The sequence below is a fragment of the Colius striatus genome, chromosome 6, assembly GCF_028858725.1.
Source record: "Colius striatus isolate bColStr4 chromosome 6, bColStr4.1.hap1, whole genome shotgun sequence".
Taxonomy (NCBI): domain Eukaryota; kingdom Metazoa; phylum Chordata; class Aves; order Coliiformes; family Coliidae; genus Colius; species Colius striatus.
The window spans coordinates 21,423,538-21,431,192 of record NC_084764.1 but is presented as its reverse complement, the minus strand read 5'-3'; positions in this window follow the sequence as shown (position 1 = coordinate 21,431,192).

Sequence of the window (7,655 nt, the reverse complement as noted above, 5' to 3'; positions counted from 1 at the left end):
TGCTGAGACTCCCTCCAAGTCCTACAGCAGCCTCTATCAGTGAGCTGACCTTGAGCTTTGCTCCTAGAAGGTGGAGAGGTTCCACTATGGGCTCTGACAGGGTCTCCACATATCCTGGTTTCATTTGGGTTAAAGCTAATTTTATTCCTGGTAGACAGAACAGTATTGTGTTTTGGATTTAGCATGAAAATACTGTTGCTATCACACTGATGTTTTGGTTATCAGTTGCTGCTAATTAGTGCTTATCTTGAGTTAAAGATTTTTCAGTTTCCCGTGCTCTGCTGGCAAGCAGGTGCACAAGGGGCTGGGAGGGAGCATGGCCAGGGCGGCTGAATCGAATAAGCCGAAGGGATATTCCATACAATAGTTTTCGTTCCCAGAATAGAAACTGGAGAGAGTTGGCCAGGAGGGGCAGATCCCTGCTAAGATATGGGTCAGTGGATGATGAGCAATTGCATTGGGCATCACTTTGTGTTTTATTTCTCTCTTTCTTGTTATTTGCCTTTTCATTACAATTATTATTATATCTTGTCCTATTGCTGTTTTTATTATATTTCATCTCATTCTAGTTATTAAACTGTTCTTATCCCAACCCATGAGTTGTACCCATGTTGGTTATTTTTCATGATTCTCCTCCCCATCCCATTGCGAGGCAGGAGGAGTGAGCGATTGAGTGTGTGGAGCTTAGCTGCTGGCTGGGCATAAACCATGACAGGCCTCAGATCACCTCAGATCTTTGTAGTGTCTTGTCTGCTCTAGCTGTTGCATGGTTTGCCCTCTGTTCAAGCCCGCTGGGGCTCCCCGGCTATGGCACACAATTTCCTTCCCCAGCATTCATCCTGGAGTTACACAAGCACTACCTCAGCACAACTGGGTCTGTTAGGGTAAAAATTCAAGCTGCCAGGTTGCAGTTAACTATTTAGAACTATTTAGAATTATGATTACACTAATTCTCCAGTCCTCCAGGAACTGATTCATATTTACACAGAAGCAGCTTCTCCCCACATATGTGATGCAGCACTGCATTATCTGGGTTACGGGGCTCCAGGCTACAGTCTGCTGTAGAACAAGACCACCATGTCTGAAGCCCTCTGAAACGTTGCATCTACCTGTTTGGTCTCAACATTGGTACAAGCACACTGTGGCTCTGACTCAAGAATCAGCCAAGGCTACATGGTGTACAGATGCACAGCACCTGTGCTCCTCTTGTTGGGCCTGTGTTCTCATTGCTCTTTGAGCACCATCCTTCCTCCCATTTCCCCTTCAGACCTAGCTCTGAAGATCTACACAAGGTCAGGGACAAGGGTGTGGTTTATTTGGGTGTCACAACATTTTCTGCCTCAAGCAGTACTGCCACAGAGCTCAACTTGACAAGCTCATCAGAGCTTGTCAGCTTGTGGTCCCCTCTACAGTATGTGTCACCTTGATATTCCTGTGCCTTCTTGGCTGGTGATTTGAAGCAAGCACTGTAGCTCACACTAAGCTAAGATCATAGAATTCCAACCCCTTGGTAGGGGTTGGAAGGGACCTCTAGAGATCATCTAGTCCAACCCCCCTGCGGAAGCAGGTCCACCCAAATGTAGGATCTTGCAGATATACACTGGAACCTCTTGATGTTTCCATTGCTTTGCTCCAAAAAAATATTCAGCCACCCACTGGGGTGTCCTGCTGACTTTGCAGTGGAATATCACTCAACAGCACCCTGCATATCACATTTCTCCTGGAGGTGCCAGAGGGCCCTCTGTTGTCCTGACCATGCCTCCAAAGCTGTGAGGACAGCTCTGCCCCCTTCTACCAAGTTCTTAGCGAGTCTCTGGTTACTGAGCTGCAAAACTCAGTGCTTGGCTATCTGTTTTTTTCCTGCCTTCTGTCGTTTCTCCTTGCCTCTCTGCATGCTTTTGTGATTAGGAAACTGAATTTATATTTCAATAGTTATCTATATTTCAATACCTCCGTAGCCAATCTCTGGCAACATTTTCAACCTCTCTTGACCAGAGGAAATTCTGACTTTATCTGAGCTCTCCTCAGCTAAATGGCTCAGATGCTCTCCTGGGGAAAGGAACCTCAGCAACCTCAGATCCTCTCATATTTCCCTGATCCAGACCATCCCATGCCTTCTTCCATTGTTCTGCTGCCTCATCCTTGATGCTGAACTTTTCCACCTCTCCCATTGCTGTTCATAAATCTGTCCTTCATCCAGAGCCCACATACTGACTTGGTTCTTCATCCAGTCTTGACTTTCTCCCAGCTCCCTTCTGTGTCCATGGACATCTTGAATCCCAGCAGAAGCAGTGTTTGCCAGCACTCCCTTAGTCTGCAGAGAAGGGTCACTTTTCCATTTCTATCACATTAATATACTGCGTGTAATTTCTTTCAGCACCTGGTTCAAAGCCGCCTTACCCTTTGTCTAGCCAAACTTCAGTGGACTCACGCTGACAGGTTACAGACTTGATGTCCCTGTGCTCTTCCATGTCCTTCACAATGGCTTATGGATCCTTCTAGCACAACCTCACTCATCTTGGTCTCCTGTGCATGTTCCCCCAATGGAAGTGGCCACACAGCTCTTGCCTATGTTTATGAAGCTCCTCCCTACGTTCATGCAGCTTCTGTCTATGTACCTTCAAATCCCATATGGGGAAAACCACTTTGAACAGAAGTGTCTCCCAGTATGGTTTTATTTTAGCTATGTTCTTTAACTTTGGGTAGCACTGGTGAACTATAGAAGTCAGAGAAACTGGGCATTTTCGCATTATCCTTCCACCATATGTTGCACTGTAGATGGATATAGGATGTGATAATGCTAATATGACAAGAACAAACGCAGAACAAATAAAAACTGCTGAGACACAGTGAGTGACTAGAACTACCTACCCACAGATGTTGTAGATTCTCTCTGTCACATAAAATCTTCAAATCAAGGCTGAAAGTCTTTAAAAGATGACCCATAACTCATCCAGAAGATATTGGCCTGATGTATAAATTATTTGGCAAAGTTTTGTAGCCTATTTTATGTTAATAAAGACTAGAAGGTTGTAATACTCACTTCAGGCTCTAAAACCTTGGACTCCATGGAGCTCACATTGTCTATCAGATGTGTTTTATCTAAAAACAAAGCCTTCTCATGTAAGAAGCTTCTGGTGTCTATTCCAATGTCCCATTGAACACATCAGTATATTGATTTCTAAATAATCACCAGTGATACAAAGCACATGATGACAAAGAGATCATGGCACCTGCCATGCCTGTTGCTAAATGCTCTCAGCTGGCAGCTGCCATCTGAGTTACTACAGCCCTATCCATTTCTGGCTGCTCTGAATTATTCCACTAGTTTCAAGCTGTATCTCTTAATCTCTAGGTAAAGTCCTCACCCTACTGAAGTCAGCAGGACCTTGGTCACTGACACTTCATACAGCTAGCATTTCACTTTGTGTAGCACTTCAGGCATTTTGCTTTTTGTTCCATTATAGCTCATCACGGATGCGTCTATATTTCTCCGCCTGTTTCTCTCCTGTGGTTGAGCACTTCTATTCCCACTGTGTGGAGCATCCAGCTGCTAGGACTCAACCACACTGCACTAGAGGCCATTCCTCTGTCCTGCCATTTCTCTGTGGCAAGGACAGAGTAACTCATGACACATTTTGTCTGGCATAGAATCATAGAATTGTTTAGGTTGGAAAAAACCTTTAAGATCATCGAGTTAACTCAGCACTGACATGTCCACCACTAAACTTTGTCCCTAAGTGCCACATCTACACATCTTTTAAATACCCCCAAAGGTTGTGACTCCACCACCTCCCTTGACAGCCTGTTCCAACACTTGACAACCCTTTCGATGAAGAAACTTTTCTTAATATGAAATCTATACTTCCCCTGGTGCAACTTGAGGACATTTATTCTCATTCTGTCGCTTTTTATTTGGGAAAAAGGACTGATCCTCACCTCACCACAACCTCCTTTCAAGTAGTTGCAAGAGAAAGATCACGTCTCCCTTCAGCCTTCCCTATCCCCAGCTCCCTCAGCTGCTCCACATCAGACTTGTGCTCCAGACTCTTCACCGGCTTCATTGCCCATCTCTGGACACACTCCAGCACCTCAGTGTCCTTCTTGTAGTGAGAGGCTCAGAACCAAACACGGTATTCAAGGTACAGCCTCACTAGTGCCAAGTGCAGGGGAACAATCACTTTCCTAGTTCTGCTGGCCACACTGTTTCTGATATAAACCAGAATACTGGTTGGCCTTCTTGGCCACACTCCTGGTTCATATTCACACAGCTCTCAACCAACACTCCCAGATCCCTTTTCACTGGGCAGCTTGAAGTCTGAGCAGGTAAAGGCTTGTTCTTATGGATTTACCAGGTGTCTTTCATGAAGTCGATTGTGAGGGAACTCAGCATCTTCCCAGCTTTGGTAAACGTGCTTGGCTATAATCCATTGTGAACAACACTTTGCCTGGGAGTGTGCTGTGAGCTGGATTTAACTTGTAGCTGCAGCGCTGGGAAGTATGCCAGTGGGATTTTTCATCCAGTGCACGCACAAAGAACTTGGGGTTTCTGAAGCTGGGGCACGCAGACAATCTCAAAGTGATCTAACGAGGTAATGGGACCAGCTGCAACCTTTCTTACTGCACCCTCCCACAGCAGCCCCCACCACAGCCCCCACCAGCAGCTGTGGTGCTCCCATTGCCCAGGTCATGCCTGTAAGCTGCTTCCCCACATAGAATCATAGAATGGTAGGGTTGCAAGGAACCTTTAAAGATCTAGTCCAACACCCCTACATGTGAGGTGTGAAGCCATGTGGCTGGGATGTTGAGCTTGTCCAGGCAGGGGATTTGGGAAGGCAGCATGCCCCAGCAGTGGAGACAGGTCTCCTCTCTGCTTTGCCCTACTCCTTTCAAGGTGTTCAGACTCAGCAGGAAAGAAAACTCAGAGCTCCCAGACTTCTTTTCAGGATTTCTGTGCTCAAAATAACCACCCTGAGTGCAGCTCCTCTTTCCAGTGGAAACAAGCTAGGTTTCCAGGTCCCAGAGGTAATTTTGTACAAGGAGGCCAACTGGGTGAGACCTTTGGATACCCTCCACCTCAACAGGGTGCTCCTATAGATGGACATTGCCTAGGTCCCACGCTGGGCACCCTGCTGTACCACTGGGAGCTGCCACAATGTGCTACAAGTCCTGGAGCACAGGGGAATCCAGCATCCCAACTAAAGATTGTGGGTAGAATAGAGACATCCCAGGCACATGACATCAGCTGGGGCAGGGATGCTGGGATGCTGGTAGCCCCAGTAGGGATGCTGAGGCTAGAGGCCATTTTGGAAGACATGGACTGGTATAACTTTGGCCATGCATGAGTTTGAGGATGCAGTACAGGGCCACAGCAGGACATGGGTCAAAACCACCATGGAGAGGTGGAGTCGGGAGCAAAACTTCTTCCCCACAGCTACTAAGCACCGCATCCTGCCATCCACTGTGTTCAGAGAGGCTGCATAAGCCCCTGCATACCAAGAAGGACCAAGACCGTCCAGTGGCCTCCTTACTCAGAACCCTTTTAGGAGAGATTTTAATTCGTGTAAATGAGTGTTTTTAATTTGTTATACTGGCCTTTATCTCTATTACCATCTCATTTGCTTTTAAACCTAGTTTTGCCATCCTGACTGAATTCCATTTGATGCATTAGGAGTAATTCTCTTCCCAAAGGGTTAGACATTTTCTCTCCACATAAAAGTCGCTTATTTTGGATAAAGAGACGATTAGATTTATCTTTAATATTTTAATGGCAGCCAGGATTATTGGGTGGGCAGCCCCGGTTTCAGTTGTTGTTGGGGGATTAGACTCTAATAAACTCTTCAGATTGGGATTTTTTTCTGTTTTGCACAAAGTACTCGTATTTATTTTTAAAAAAAATCACTTCTTTTTGAGTCATAAATTCCATTTGCTGTTTCCTATTAGTATTAAATCAAGTTGATTAAATTCGTAGTGACTATTTGCACATATATCTTTCTAATTTTAACATCCACAACATAAAATCTTTAATGGTGCAATTTGAAATACCTGCAACATACATTGCTGTTTAAACAGATGGAAATGAGGATCCATGGGGGAGGTAAAGAGGAAGGGATGGAGAGCTGGACAGACAGGGGGATGTTGGAAAGGAGTGAACCATCTACCCCCATCACATGTAATGTTAAAGATTTGGAGGTTTATAAACAGAATTTGGAAGGAGCGCCGTTGCTCCCCTCAAAATGACTAGCATCTCTAGTGAGCAAAAGGATCTCTCAGTCCTCTCAGGGCCAACTTGCTTCACAGCCCTCCCAGTACCAGGAGCCAGTCAGCCTCTGGAAGGTGCCGTTTGCTCACAGCAGATGCTTGTGGGGCCGGGTGGGTGCAGACCCAAAGAGTGGGCGCCCGTCGCCCCTCGGGGCTTCATACCCTGCCTCGGCTGTCACGGATCCTAGTTTAGGCTAATCGGAAACTTAGTAATAGAATAAAATGTCAGCAAAGTAGAAATCAATAAGTGTTAATGCTCCAGGACTTTCACTGCTGGGCTCCCCTCTCGGGTTCCCCCCCTCCCGCACCATCCTGTCCCTTTGATTTCAGTCCCCTCTCTAATCCCCACCTCATCAGCTCCGGGAAGGGCTGATCTGCAGCAGAAAATCCCTCATTCGGGGCAAAATCAGCTTAATTTGCAGCAATTTGTAGCAGGTCTTTGCTGGGATTTGAGTCTCAAAATTATCCCGCGGGTGGGGGCTGCAGCCCCTTGCAATATGGGCAGAGATTTCCCCTCTCCTCTGCTTGCAGAGATTTGTCTGGGGAGTAATTACAGGCAGGGGCGCAGCCAGGCCCCCGGCCCCGGCCCGGCGCTCTGCCCCTCCGCCCCCGGGCCTGGCACCGGGCGAGCGGCCGAACACGCAGCCGCCCGGATTAGCAGCATTAGCAGCCAGCGCCGAGCAACAATTAATCATTTGCTGGTAAATACAAGCGGGAGCCTTCCCCCGGCTGGCGGGGAAGGGAGGGAAGGGGTGGCCGGTAGCTGCCTCGATGTGCAGTGAGGAGTGAGGAAAGGAGAGGGATGCAGGGATAGAGGCATGGAGGGATGGAAGAATAGAGCGATACAAGAATAGAAGGAGGGAGAGAGGGAAGGATGCGGAGATAGAGGAAGGGATACAGAGATAGAGAGAGGGTGGGATGTGGAGGTGGAGGAATGGAGTGATACAGGGATATATATAGATAGAGAGGGAGGGATGCAGGACTGGAGGAATGCAGGGATAGAGGCACCTCGGGATCTTGAGCTGAAGGGCTGGAGGGGTAGAGGGATGCAGGGATGGAGGCACCCGGGGACCTAATGGCCTCAGGATGGGAGATAACTGACGGCAGGCAACTTTCCTCCTGGTAATGCCGCTAATTACAGGCAGCAGCTCCAGGAGGGATCCCCAGCACGAGGACTCTCGGCTCTCACGGGGCAAGGTGATGCCGAGAGGACACACAACACACTCCCACGCCCCCACATCCGTTCCTCCCCCGCCCCTCCCACAGAACCCAGAGCCCCCGGGCGAGCTCGGGTGGAGCGGGGCCAGTTCCATGCTGCTGTGGTGCTGCTTTGCGACAGGGGTGAAGGAACCCAAGCCCACAGTCCCAAGAATGGCAGGAGTGGATGCCCAAAG